The sequence below is a fragment of the Primulina eburnea genome, chromosome 2 (assembly GCF_022965805.1).
Source record: "Primulina eburnea isolate SZY01 chromosome 2, ASM2296580v1, whole genome shotgun sequence".
In the NCBI taxonomy this organism is placed as follows: Eukaryota; Viridiplantae; Streptophyta; class Magnoliopsida; order Lamiales; family Gesneriaceae; genus Primulina; species Primulina eburnea.
In genome coordinates, this window is record NC_133102.1 from 25191074 (window position 1) to 25204491 (window position 13418).

Sequence of the window (13418 nt, forward strand, 5' to 3'; positions counted from 1 at the left end):
CTTTTTCCTTACCACTACGACTGCCAATCTCTATTCTGGAAGGCAGTTGCTGTGCAATCTGTTCTGGAAGAACATATAATGCTCTCGGTTGTCCTATCAGAACCGTTTCCGCTCTTTTAGCTGTATTCAAGGTATCCGCAAAATTACTCGATTGCTTTACATTTACCAACGTGCGTATTTCTGGATTCAATCCTTGAATGAACTGGCTAGACATAGCATCATCATTTCTAGCCACAAGAGGAGCAAAACGTAGAAGTGTGAAGAACTGTACCAAGTATTCATCAACACTCAAAAGACCCTGTCTCAGGTTTGCAAATTCTGCACTTCTATCCTGTCTATATGAGGTAGGGAAAAATCTTTGATAAAATTCAAATCTAAAGGTCTTCCACGTGATCACTGAACGACTCTGCTCTAAGGCTCCTTTGGTGAGTAACCACCATCTTCTAGCAGTCTCTTGCAACTGGTTCTCAATAAGCCTAATTCTACACTCATCTGTGAAATTCAGGAATTCAAATAACATTTCTGTCTCCTCTAGCCATTTCTCACAATCTACTGACGTCTCAGTTCCCTTCAGAATTGGCGGTTGAAACGACTGAAACCTCTGTAACTGTGTTTCCATCTGAATTTCTGCCACATCTATCTGAGATTCTGTTCTATCTGTCTGATCATATGACGTACTGCCTTTTTCTGGAATTCTGCGGGGAGCTATATCTGATTACCAAAAACATCAGTAATCCCATACCACAAACCTGTTTCAAATCTTTTCCTGACCATCTTACTGCTGGTCATGAATCCGATCTGATTCGTATTCAGTGATACATAATACCAATCTAATTCACATAATCAGGTAAACATGTATCTAAAAGCAATAACACATAATCTCATGCTAGCATCACAATGTAGATCAACATCATAAGCAATCTCATGCTAGCACACACATGCAAGGAAAGAAAATTCATCTACCCCGCTCATTCTCTTCTATCTCATTCTGACTCAATCTAATAGATCTATCAGTTCTAACTATCTTAATCTAAAGATCTAACTCTAAAGGAACTATCAGCTCTGATTATCTACCTTTAAAGGATCGATCGCTCTGATACCACCTGTTGTGGGGACCCGGACGATAATCATCTTCTTAATCGTCTTTGGGATTTAATTATCTGTTCTGATAAACAGGGTCTAAAAATATTTCTTTTTAAAATATAAACGCGGAAGGTAATGGCATCTAATAATATACATATCTGTATAAAATACATTTCAGTATTAAAATACAATAATCTAGTCTAAGGTTCAACTACTAAAGTCAAGTAATAAAACCAAGTCTACTGTAAGTCCGGAATCACCACGCTAAACTCGTCTTCTCTCATCTTCATCTCGACCCTGATCCAGCCCCACCTGTTGTCATGCACACATACAAAACAAGACAACAGCTGGATAACTCCGGTGAGAATAAATCCCAGTATAAAACATGGTAAGCATGTATATAAACAAACTAAATCATAAAACATGCTATCATGTATAGAAACAATCTATTTCATAGTCTATGAAATTAATCAAATAAGCATGCAACTCAATTCAGATAAACATGCATATAAACAATCTTAATCATAAAACATGCTAACCCAACTGAAAGCAGTAACAATGGGTCCCATGATCTAGGAGCCACATCCATATAAGCATGCAGTTCTAATCAAATCATGTCTAGACTTGACTCGATCTATAACTCTAGGGATCCCGGTGTGAATAAGACGTCACTGTCTGTCACCTACCCTACCAATCGAGGTGCTGTACGTCTTATTCCTAGACTTCGGCCTGATCTGTATCCGCATCTACAAAGGGGCGGTGATCTACCCCTAAGCTGAGATATCGCCGAACATCTAGAAGTCTGCCTGATCTCCAGACTGTCCTATCTTAATGCATGAATACAAAATCTGTAAATCAAGCATAATAAGATAAAACATAAACAAGAATATAGTATGTGATTTATTGGGCAACTCAAGGATGGTCTCGCTTGAGTTGTTTCTTCCCGAATATCACATGAATTATACCTTTGTCGTCCCGGTCTGACGAAGACGATGACTTGTATTCAACTCTGTCCATATCAAATGTCCAAATGAAGCCTGCGTTGCTAGGAACACGGTACTGTAATCGGATTCAAAATCAAGTAGACGGTTTGCTCACAAATCAATGTGAAAAATAAGAACAAAGCTTTTCCCTCAAAATCTCGATTCTTGCTTCCATCCAATCTGAGAGACACGCTTATGTTATATGTATATATACTACATGCATTTCAAGAAAGGAGATATCGCCGAACATCTAGAAGTCTGCCTGATCTCCAGACTGTCCTATCTTAATGCATGAATACAAAATCTGTAAATCAAGCATAATAAGATAAAACATAAACAAGAATATAGTATGTGATTTATTGGGCAACTCAAGGATGGTCTCGCTTGAGTTGTTTCTTCCCGAATATCACATGAATTATACCTTTGTCGTCCCGGTCTGACGAAGACGATGACTTGTATTCAACTCTGTCCATATCAAATGTCCAAATGAAGCCTGCGTTGCTAGGAACACGGTACTGTAATCGGATTCAAAATCAAATAGACGGTTTGCTCACAAATCAATGTGAAAAATAAGAACAAAGCTTTTCCCTCAAAATCTCGATTCTTGCTTCCATCCAATCTGAGAGACACACTTATGTTATATGTATATATACTACATGCAATTCAAGAAAGGTGGCACACTCCTTTTCGCGACACGTCTCGCGCTCGGGCGGTCAAAAGTTGCCGCCCGGGCGAGTAATTCTCGGCCCTCGCCCATTCCAGCAACCTCGCTCGGGCGGTCAAAAACATCCGCCCGGGCGAGTGAATCTCGGCCCTCTTCTCCTAGGCACTCTCGCTCGGGCGGTCAAAAACGTCCGCCCGGGCGAGTCACTTTCGCCCAAATTGTATAATTTCATATACTTGCTCAAATCTTATCTCGAACTGGCCCGACTATAATTACATCAGTTCATAATCAGTAAATCATATCAGATTACAATAATTAAATTCTCGGGCATTACATCAATAGAACTTTGGGAACACATTTGCGTGCTATTCTTATGAAGAACTTGGATTGACATTTCTATGAACTTTATTTTGGGGTTGCCTAGGACTAAGAAGGGGAGGGATTCTATTTTTGTTGTTGTGGATAGATTCTCTAAGATGACACATTTTATAGCTTGTCATAAAACCGATGATGCTTCAAACATTGTGGATTTGTTCTTTAGAGAAGTCGTTAGGTTGCATGGCATGCCAAGGACTATTGTTTCTGGTCGCGATGTTAAATTCTTGAGTTACTTTTGGAAGGCTTTATGGGCTAAACTTGGCACAATATTGTTGTTTTCTACTACTTGTCATCCTCAAACGGATGGACAAACTGAAGTTGTCAATAGAACTTTGGGAACACTTTTGCGTGCTATTTTTAAAAAGAACTTGGATTGACATTTCTATGGACTTTATTTTGGGGTTGCCTAGGACTAAGAAGGGGAGGGATTCTATTTTTGTTGTTGTGGATAGATTCTCTAAGATGGCACATTTTATAGCTTGTCATAAAACCTATGATGCTTCAAACATTGCGGATTTGTTCTTTAGCGAAGTCGTTAGGTTGCATGGCATGCCTAGGACTATTGTTTCTGGTCGCGATGTTAAATTCTTGAGTTACTTTTGGAAGACTTTATGGGCTAAACTTGGCACAAAATTGTTGTTTTCAACTACTTGTCATTCTCAAACGGATGGACAAACTGAAGTTGTCAATAGAACTTTGGGAACACCTTTGCGTGCTATTCTTAAAAATAACTTGGATTGACATTTCTATGGACTTTAGTTTAGGGTTGCCTAGGACTAAGAAGAGTAGGGATTCTATTTTGGAAGACTTTATGGGCTAAACTTGGCACAATATTGTTGATTTCTACTACTTGTCATCGTCAAACGGATGGACAAACTGAAGTTGTCAAAAGAACTTTGGGAACACTTTTGCGTGCTATTTTAAAAAAGAACTTGAATTGACATTTCTATGGACTTTATTTTGGGGTTGCCTAGGACTAAGAAGGGGAGGGATTCTATTTTTGTTGTTGTGGATAGATTCTCTAAGATGGCACATTTTATAGCTTGTCATAAAACCGATGATGCTTCAAACATTGCGGATTTGTTATTTAGAGAAGTCGTTAGGTTGCATGGCATGCCTAGGACTATTGTTTCTGGTCGCGATGTTAAATTCCTGAGTTACTTTTGGAAGACTTTATGGGCTAAACTTGGCACAATATTGTTGTTTTCTACTACTTGTCATTCTCAAACGGATGGACAAACTGAAGTTGTCAATAGAACTTTGGGAACACCTTTGCGTGCTATTCTTAAAAAGAACTTGGATTGACATTTCTATGGACTTTATTTTAGGGTTGCCTAGGACTAAGAAGGGGAGGGATTCTATTTTGGAAGACTTTATGGGCTAAACTTGGCACAATATTGTTGTTTCTACTACTTGTCATCCTCAAACGGATGGACAAACTGAAGTTGTCAATAGAACTTTGGGAACACTTTTGCGTGCAATTCTTATGAAGAACTTGGATCGACATTTCTATGGACTTTATTTATGGGTTGCCTAGGACTAAGAAGGGGAGGGATTCTATTTTTGTTGTTATGGATAGATTTTCTATGATGGCACATTTTATAGCTTGTCATAAAACCGATGATGCTTCAAGCATTGTGGATTTGTTCTTTAGAGAAGTCGTTAGGTTGCATGGCATGCCTAGGACTATTGTTTCTGGTCGCGATGTTAAATTCTTGAGTTACTTTTGGAAGACTTTATGGGCTAAACTTGGCACAAAATTTTCGTTTTCTACTACTTGTCATCCTCAAACGGATGGACAAACTGAAGTTGTCAATAGAACTTTGGGAACACCTTTGCGTGCTATTCTTAAAAAGAACTTGGATTGACATTTCTACGGACTTTATTTTAGGGTTGCCTAGGACTAAGAAGGGGAGAGATTCTATTTTGGAAGACTTTATGGGCTAAACTTGGTACAATATTGTTGTTTTCTACTACTTGTCATCCTCAAACGGATGGACAAACTGAAGTTGTCAATAGAACTTTGGGAACACTTTTGCGTGCTATTCTTATGAAGAACTAGTATTGACATTTCTATGGACTTTATTTTGGGGTTGCCTATGACTAAGAAGGGGAGAGATTCTATTTTTGTTGTTGTGGATAGATTCTCTAAGATGGCAAATTTTATAGCTTGTCATAAAACCGATGATGCTTCAAACATTGCGGATTTGTTCTTTAGAGAAGTCGTTAGGTTGCATGGCATGACTAGGACTATTGTTTCTGGTCGCGATGTTAAATTCTTGAGTTACTTTTGGAAGACTTTATGGGCTAAACTTGGCACAATATTGTTGTTTTCTACTACTTGTCATCCTCAAACAGATGGACAAACTGAAGTTGTCAATAGAACTTTGGGAACACTTTTGCGTGCTATTTTTAAAAAGAACTTGGATTGACATTTCTATAGACTTTATTTTGGGGTAGCCTAGGACTAAGAAGGGGAGGGATTCTATTTTTGTTGTTGTGGATAGATTCTCTAAGATGGCACATTTTATAGCTTGTCATAAAACTTGTTATGCTTCAAACATTGCGGATTTGTTCTTTAGAGAAGTCGTTAGGTTGCATGGCATGCCTAGGACTATTGTTTCTGTTCGCGATGTTAAATTCTTGAGTTACTTTTGGAAGACTTTAGGGGCTAAACTTGGCACAAAATTGTTGTTTTCTACTACTTGTCATCCTCAAACGGATGGACAAACTGAAGTTGTCAGTAAAACTTTGGGAACACCTTTGCGTGCTATTCTTAAAAAGAACTTGGATTGACATTTCTATGGACTTTAGTTTTGGGTTGCCTAGGACTAAGACGGGGAGGGATTCTATTTTGGAAGACTTTATGGGCTAAACTTGGCACAATATTGTTGTTTTCTACTACTTGTCATCCTCAAACGGATGGACAAACTGAAGTTGTCAATAGAACTTTGGGAACACTTTTGCGTGCTATTCTTATGAAGAACTTGGATTGACATTTCTATTGACTTTATTTTGGGGTTGCCTTGGACTAAGAAGGGGAGGGATTCTATTTTTGTTGTTGTGGATAGATTCTCTAAGATGGCACATTTTATAGCTTGTCATAAAACCGATGATTCTTCAAACATTGTGGATTTGTTCTTTAGAGAAGTCGTTAGGTTGCATGGCATGCCTAGGACTATTGTTTCTTGTAATGCCCGAGATTTAATTACTGTAATCAGATGTTGATTAATTGACATAATTGAGGTTATAGGAACTCAAATGACGAAGCCGGGCGTGGTTTATTTTAAACCAAGATGTTGAACCGAACATCTTAAGATGTTAGACCGAACATCTCGCGCCCGAGCGGTAGAAAAGCACCGCCCGAGCGCGATTGTTTAATTGCCGAGGGCCGAGAATTGATCGCCCGGGCGGAAACTTTTGACCGCCCGAGCGCCAGGAGATGTTCAGCCGAGGATCTCGACCGAAACTGCCTCGCTCTAGCGGTAGGTTTTGACCGCCCTAGCGAGAAACATGCAGAATGAAAAGTTGCCACTTGCCCTTAAGTATGCAACGTGTATATATACATGTATATACAAGCAAATTCCCTCAGAATCGAGAAGGGAAGCACCGAGGAGGCTTCAGGTGAGATTTGAGATTTGTGAGTGATCCGTCCGTCTGATTTTGAATCCGACTTCGGTATCGAGTTCCTAGCAACGTAGGCTACAACTGGACGTAAGTTTTACTACGTTTTGACATGCTTTGAAATTATGATATTGTCAGAATTGAATGGAACTCATATATGTTGTTCTTGACATATTAGACATCATAGAATCGAAGTCAGATTAAGAAACGGACTGATTATGGAATTGTTATGATTTTCGGAATAGTTTTGGAGTTGACTTGATATCAGAATTGAGTTATTATTGATTATGAGATGTTAGAATTGGTATCTGACTGATATGGTAGTGCTGGATATGTTGGAAATATGATGTTATGATATTGAAACAGAATTTGATTGAATTCTGATTATATCCAGTATTGATTGAGTGGTATATTGATACCGTACCCTCGATATTGTTATTGTCAGACTGAGTATTGACAGACTTGGGGTTCAAGACTTCGACAGAGTCAGAGTATCAGAAAGAAAGGTATAAACTAATGTCGAGTTGTGATTGCACAACTCGAGTGAGGTTTGACTCGAGTTTCCCTAAATCACATACTTTCATTTATTGCATTGATATTTGCAATTGATGAGACTTATGATTGTAGTCTATTGATTTATAGCTACTGCATGTAATGACTGCTGATTTGCTAGTCATTGATTGATTTGCGTAGATACTGACTGCATGTATTGATTACTGAGTCGTTGAGATATGGGCTGATTCGCCTAGTCACCGGCTGATTCGTCGGGTTAGTGGCTGATTCGTCGGGTTATGGACTGATTCGTCTAAACTTAAGCTGATTCGCTTAATTACAGGCTGAGTTGTCTGATTATGGGCTGATTCGCCTACTTACCGGCTGATTCGTCGGGTTATTGACTGAGTTGTCAATTCTGTGGCCGATTAGCCCAGACACTGATATATGAATTATATCGATGCCGTTTAGGGATTGATTCATTCCTATCGACTGAGATTCGATATGATTACCTATATCCAGATATCGAGATCCCTAGGATAGAGTTGAGTCGAGTCTGAGACGACGTGTCAGTTGAGTCGAGTCTGAGATGACGTGTCGGTTGAGTTGAGTATGATATGACATGTAGATTTACATTGTGTATACCATTCATGATTATTGAATGTTTGATATGGATTTATGTTTCTGATTTGAGACATGTTATGAATACTCCTTATATGCTTTCGTATATGTTTTATATGATTGCATGTATACATTTTTATACTGGGATATTCATATCTCACCGGAGTTATCCGGCTGTTGTCTTGTTTTGTATGTGTGCATGACAACAGGTGGGACTGGATCAGGGTCAAGAAGAGGATGAGAGAAGATTAGATAGCGTGGAGATCCGGGCTTTGCAGCAACTTAGGATTCAGCTTTGATATATAGTTGAACCTAGTTGAATTCTTGTAGATAATACAGAGTTGTATGTATATGTTTAATATGTAATTTGAGTAAATTACATTACGTTTCCGCTTTGTATTTTAAAAAAAAAATTTAGACCCTGTTTTATAATTGATTAATTAGTCCCAATGATGATTAAGAACTTGATTAGCGTCCGGGTCCCCACAACAGGTGGTATCAGAGCGATAGATCCTTTAGATTGAGATAGAAGAGGCAAGTGAGCGGGGTAGATTGAGTTTTCTTTCCTTGCTTGTGATTGCTAGCATGTCGTACTGCTTTATATAATACATGTTACTTGATTTATCTGATTTGATTTTGTAATATGTATTATTGGGAACGAATCTGAATTGATTCTCGATCAGCAGTAGAATGATTGGAGGAGAGACTCAATTGAAACAGGTGTGTTGGATTGGATTAATAATCCTTTTGAGTTTCAGATATGCCTCGTAGACGAATTCCAGAACAGGGTAGTACATCGAATCCTCCAATGGATGTAACACCTACTCCAATGGAAACCTTGCTGAAGAGGTTTCAGTCATTCAAACCACCCACTCTGACGGGTACTGAGACATCAGTCGAGTGTGAGAGTTGGTTAGGTAGCATTGAGTTGCTGTTTGATTCACTGGAGTATAGTGATGAGCGCCGGATTAAATTGATTGAGCACCAGTTGCTTGATGTTGCACAAAGCTGGTGGGTTACAATGAAGAGAGCCTTGGAGCAACGAGGTACGATTATTACTTGGGATGTATTTAAAACTGAGTTCTATCAGAGATTTTTCCCAATATCGTACAGAAAAGACAAGGGGGCGGAGTTTGCCAATTTGAGACAGGCGTCAGCTGAACATTGAAGAATATGTGACCAAGTTCTCGACCTTGTTGAAGTTTCCTCCACATGTGGCTGGAAATGACGAAGCCGTTGCCGACCAATTCATCAATGGCTTGAATCCAGATATATTTTGTGACACCCCTGACCTCTTTAAATAAAATACGCAGCGGAATAAAAATTTTCTTTAAAATATGAAAGGAGTTTCAAAATACATTTTCTTTAAACATTTAACAACCAAAATAAATACATGATCATTCAAAAGGTATAATAAAATACAAAACATCAGTCCTATGATCATGCCATCAAAATCATCCTTCCAACGGTGCATGCATATGACTCCCTGTCCACAGTCAACGTCCCGGGCCTCCACTCTGATCTGCATCACATGAAATAACTGAAATGAGAATAAATCTCAGCAAGTGGAACTCTTACATAGCAATGATACATAGTATACTCTGTAAAACATGACTTTGAAATCATAAATACCATCAACTCTGAAATATGAATACTGTAGCAATAACTGTAGCAATAGCATAGCAATATAAAGCAATACGATGGTATTCTCTTTTCTATGGTTGGATTGATATCAATAGTATCTGTGACTATGGTTGCCAATATCCCATCGACATAAATCGATAACTGTGAGGGGATAAAAGCCTATGGTCGATGATCATCTATTGCATGCAATGCTCTGACTATGATTAATCAATCCAATAAAACATTTGAACTCTGAATATCATTTAAAGCCGTCGTTTCGCAATCTCATAATAACACTTGTATTCCCTTTTTAACAATAGTGAGACATCAATGCCTCCAATAGATAATCAATGAAATCAATACATAACAATGGATCAATTGAAGGGAATAACACTTTGAAACCTTTAAAACACAATACATATAATATCATGTGAGCAAAAAGGATGAAATTCCACTTACAACCCAATAGAACACCTCAAATAAGCTCTTGGTTCACCACCTACAACAATAATCCATAAACAACACCAAAATCAACTCTATATCCAAAAATACAAGTTAAATAATCCATAGAACCAACCAATACTCCAACCTATAGCATGCCATTTCCAAAACCATGATAGAATTCAACCAAAAACTTACCTAAGCTTCCTAGCACCAAGGAGAACCACGATCTCAAGTCGAAAATCGAACTAGATCCAAGAATCAAAGGTAGGAAATGAAATGAAATGAAGGAAACCCTTGTTTCTAGAGAGGAAAAACGAGAATGAAGGAAAGGTAAGGTGAAAAGTGAAGTCAACTCAACCAAAAAGCAACTTAAAGCTTCGCCCATACCTCAATAATGCATGACCGCGGGTGCGCCAACACAAGGACCGCGGGTGCGCCAAGCCTACGACCAAAAAACCATTTTCTGAACCACTGAGACCGCGGGTGCGGTCCTTACATGACCGCGGGTGCGCTCCACCTTCGGACCAAATCTTACTCTGCGCACAGCTTCTTCAAAGATCGCCTCAGAAACGCCTCTTCCCATCCGAATTAGAAAAAGTAATAAACTACAAAGTTGTAGCTCTATGTCTTATCTTGACTCCCTCAAAATTTCAGATCATTTGGATGTCTGAGTAAAAAGTTATGCTAAATCTCCCAACCTGTGTCAGTGGAGGAACGTCGAATCACACGACACACTTCGGGACAATTTTGGCTTACCTTCCACAATGATTTGAACAAAACTCAAAATACGAAAGTTATAGCCTTATGTCTTATCTAACCACTCCAATTGGCCTCACCTCATTTGGATCAATATACCATTTATCATGAATTTAATCGTAACGCCGCTACAAAAACACTGCACATCATCTATAACCAACCATACTAAAATCATAAATCGAAACTCTTAACATCCAAACTATACTTAAACTTACCCAAATAGCCAATAATCATACAAAATCTTAAACCATACCGTACACCGGGTTCGGCTATTACAATCTTCCCTCCTTAGAGGAATTTCGTCCGCGAAATTGACGTCACTGCACGAACAACTCAGGATATCTCTCTCTCATCTCATCAATATCATCAATATTCAACTTAACCATGCTATCCACATCAACCATAGAAGCCAAAAACCCATCACAACCTCTACAGCTTTCCTCTTAGGTGGCATCCTCTACTCTACAATGTGCTCACAAAAGAAATATCAATAGATAACAATGGATAGATGCAAGAAAACATACCCGGACAGTTGAAAGTAGACGAAGTCATATGCATTGGTCCGAAGAACACCGCTCTGATACCAATTGTGACACCCCTGACCTCTTTAAATAAAATACGCAGCGGAATAAAAATTTTCTTTAAAATATGGAAGGAGTTTCAAAATACATTTTCTTTAAACATTTAACAACCAAAATAAATACATGATCATTCAAAAGGTATAATAAAATACAAAACATCAGTCCTATGATCATGCCATCAAAATCATCCTTCCAACGGTGCATGCATATGACTCCCTGTCCACAGTCAACGTCCCGGGCCTCCACTCTGATCTGCATCACATGAAATAACTGAAATGAGAATAAATCTCAGCAAGTGGAACTCTTACATAGCAATGATACATAGTATACTCTGTAAAACATGACTTTGAAATCATAAATACCATCAACTCTGAAATATGAATACTGTAGCAATAACTGTAGCAATAGCATAGCAATATATAGCAATACGATGATATTCTCTTTTCTATGGTTGGATTGATATCAATAGTATCTGTGACTATGGTTGCCAATATCCCATCGACATAAATCGATAACTGTGAGGGGATAAAAGCCTATGGTCGATGATCATCTATTTGCATGCAATGCTCTGACTATGATTAATCAATCCAATAAAACATTTGAACTCTGAATATCATTTAAAGCCGTCGTTTCGCAATCTCATAATAACACTTGTATTCCCTTTTTAACAATAGTGAGACATCAATGCCTCCAATAGATAATCAATGAAATCAATACATAACAATGGATCAATTGAAGGGAATAACACTTTGAAACCTTTAAAACACAATACATATAATATCATGTGAGCAAAAAGGATGAAATTCCACTTACAACCCAATAGAACACCTCAAATAAGCTCTTGGTTCACCACCTACAACAATAATCCATAAACAACACCAAAATCAACTCTATATCCAAAAATACAAGTTAAATAATCCATAGAACCAACCAATACTCCAACCTATAGCATGCCATTTCCAAAACCATGATAGAATTCAACCAAAAACTTACCTAAGCTTCCTAGCACCAAGGAGAACCACGATCTCAAGTCGAAAATTGAACTAGATCCAAGAATCAAAGGTAGGAAATGAAATGAAATGAAGGAAACCCTTGTTTCTAGAGAGGAAAAACGAGAATGGAGGAAAGGTAAGGTGAAAAGTGAAGTCAACTCAACCAAAAAGCAACTTAAAGCTTCGCCCATACCTCAATAATGCATGACCGCGGGTGCGCCAACACAAGGACCGCGGGTGCGCCAAGCCTACGACCAAAAAACCATTTTCTGAACCACTGAGACCGCGGGTGCGGTCCTTACATGACCGCGGGTGCGCTCCACCTTCGGACCAAATCTTACTCTGCGCACAGCTTCTTCAAAGATCGCCTCAGAAACGCCTCTTCCCGTCCGAATTAGAAAAAGTGGTAAACTACAAAGTTGTAGCTCTATGTCTTATCTTGACTCCCTCAAAATTTCAGATCATTTAGATGTCTGAGTAAAAAGTTATGCTAAATCTCCCAACCTGTGTCACTGGAGGAACGTCGAATCACACGACACACTTCGGGACACTTTTGGCTTACCTTCCACAATGATTTGAACAAAACTCAAAATACGAAAGTTATAGCCTTATGTCTTATCTAACCACTCCAATTGGCCTCACCTCATTTGGATCAATATACCATTTATCATGAATTTAATCGTAACGCCGCTACAAAAACACTGCACATCATCTATAACCAACCATACTAAAATCATAAATCGAAACTCTTAACATCCAAACTATACTTAAACTTACCCAAATAGCCAATAATCATACAAAATCTTAAACCATACCGTACACCGGGTTCGGCTATTACAATATGAGTCATCTTCGTCGCATTTCAGCAGGCAGAACCGAGATTCCTCCATAACTTCTCAAGGCTATAGAGTTGAATATCTCAAGATTTAGCCATCCGAATTTAGTTTCGATTTCGGTTTGGAACTCCTTGTATCAAGGGCTTCAAAAGGGTATATGTTTTGTCAAATTCCATCATGTTTTGATTCATATGTGTTGGGAGAATTATGAATTAAGTTAAGAAATATGTTCTTATGATTACAAGGATTGTAGATTTGAAACCGGAACGAAGAAATGATATCGTATGCAATTCCTATGAATTTCAACATGGTTTATGAATGGGTGGAGCATAATTATTGTG

At 38.4% G+C, this 13418-nt stretch overlaps 2 long non-coding RNA genes across 2 annotated transcripts; both read right to left on the reverse strand.

Annotated features, from left to right (window-relative positions):
• Positions 1–9251: 9251 nt before the first annotated feature.
• LOC140824635 (uncharacterized) lies at positions 9252–10251 on the reverse strand. The gene is made up of 3 exons (XR_012116410.1): positions 10108–10251; positions 9928–9967; positions 9252–9367 (listed from the first exon to the last, which is right to left on the reverse strand). It is a non-coding gene; the product is annotated as an uncharacterized lncRNA (long non-coding RNA).
• A 1134-nt stretch (positions 10252–11385) lies between these two features.
• On the reverse strand, positions 11386–12922 carry LOC140824636 (uncharacterized). Its single transcript, XR_012116411.1, has 3 exons — positions 12243–12922; positions 12063–12102; positions 11386–11501 (listed from the first exon to the last, which is right to left on the reverse strand). It is a non-coding gene; the product is annotated as an uncharacterized lncRNA (long non-coding RNA).
• Positions 12923–13418: the final 496 nt, after the last annotated feature.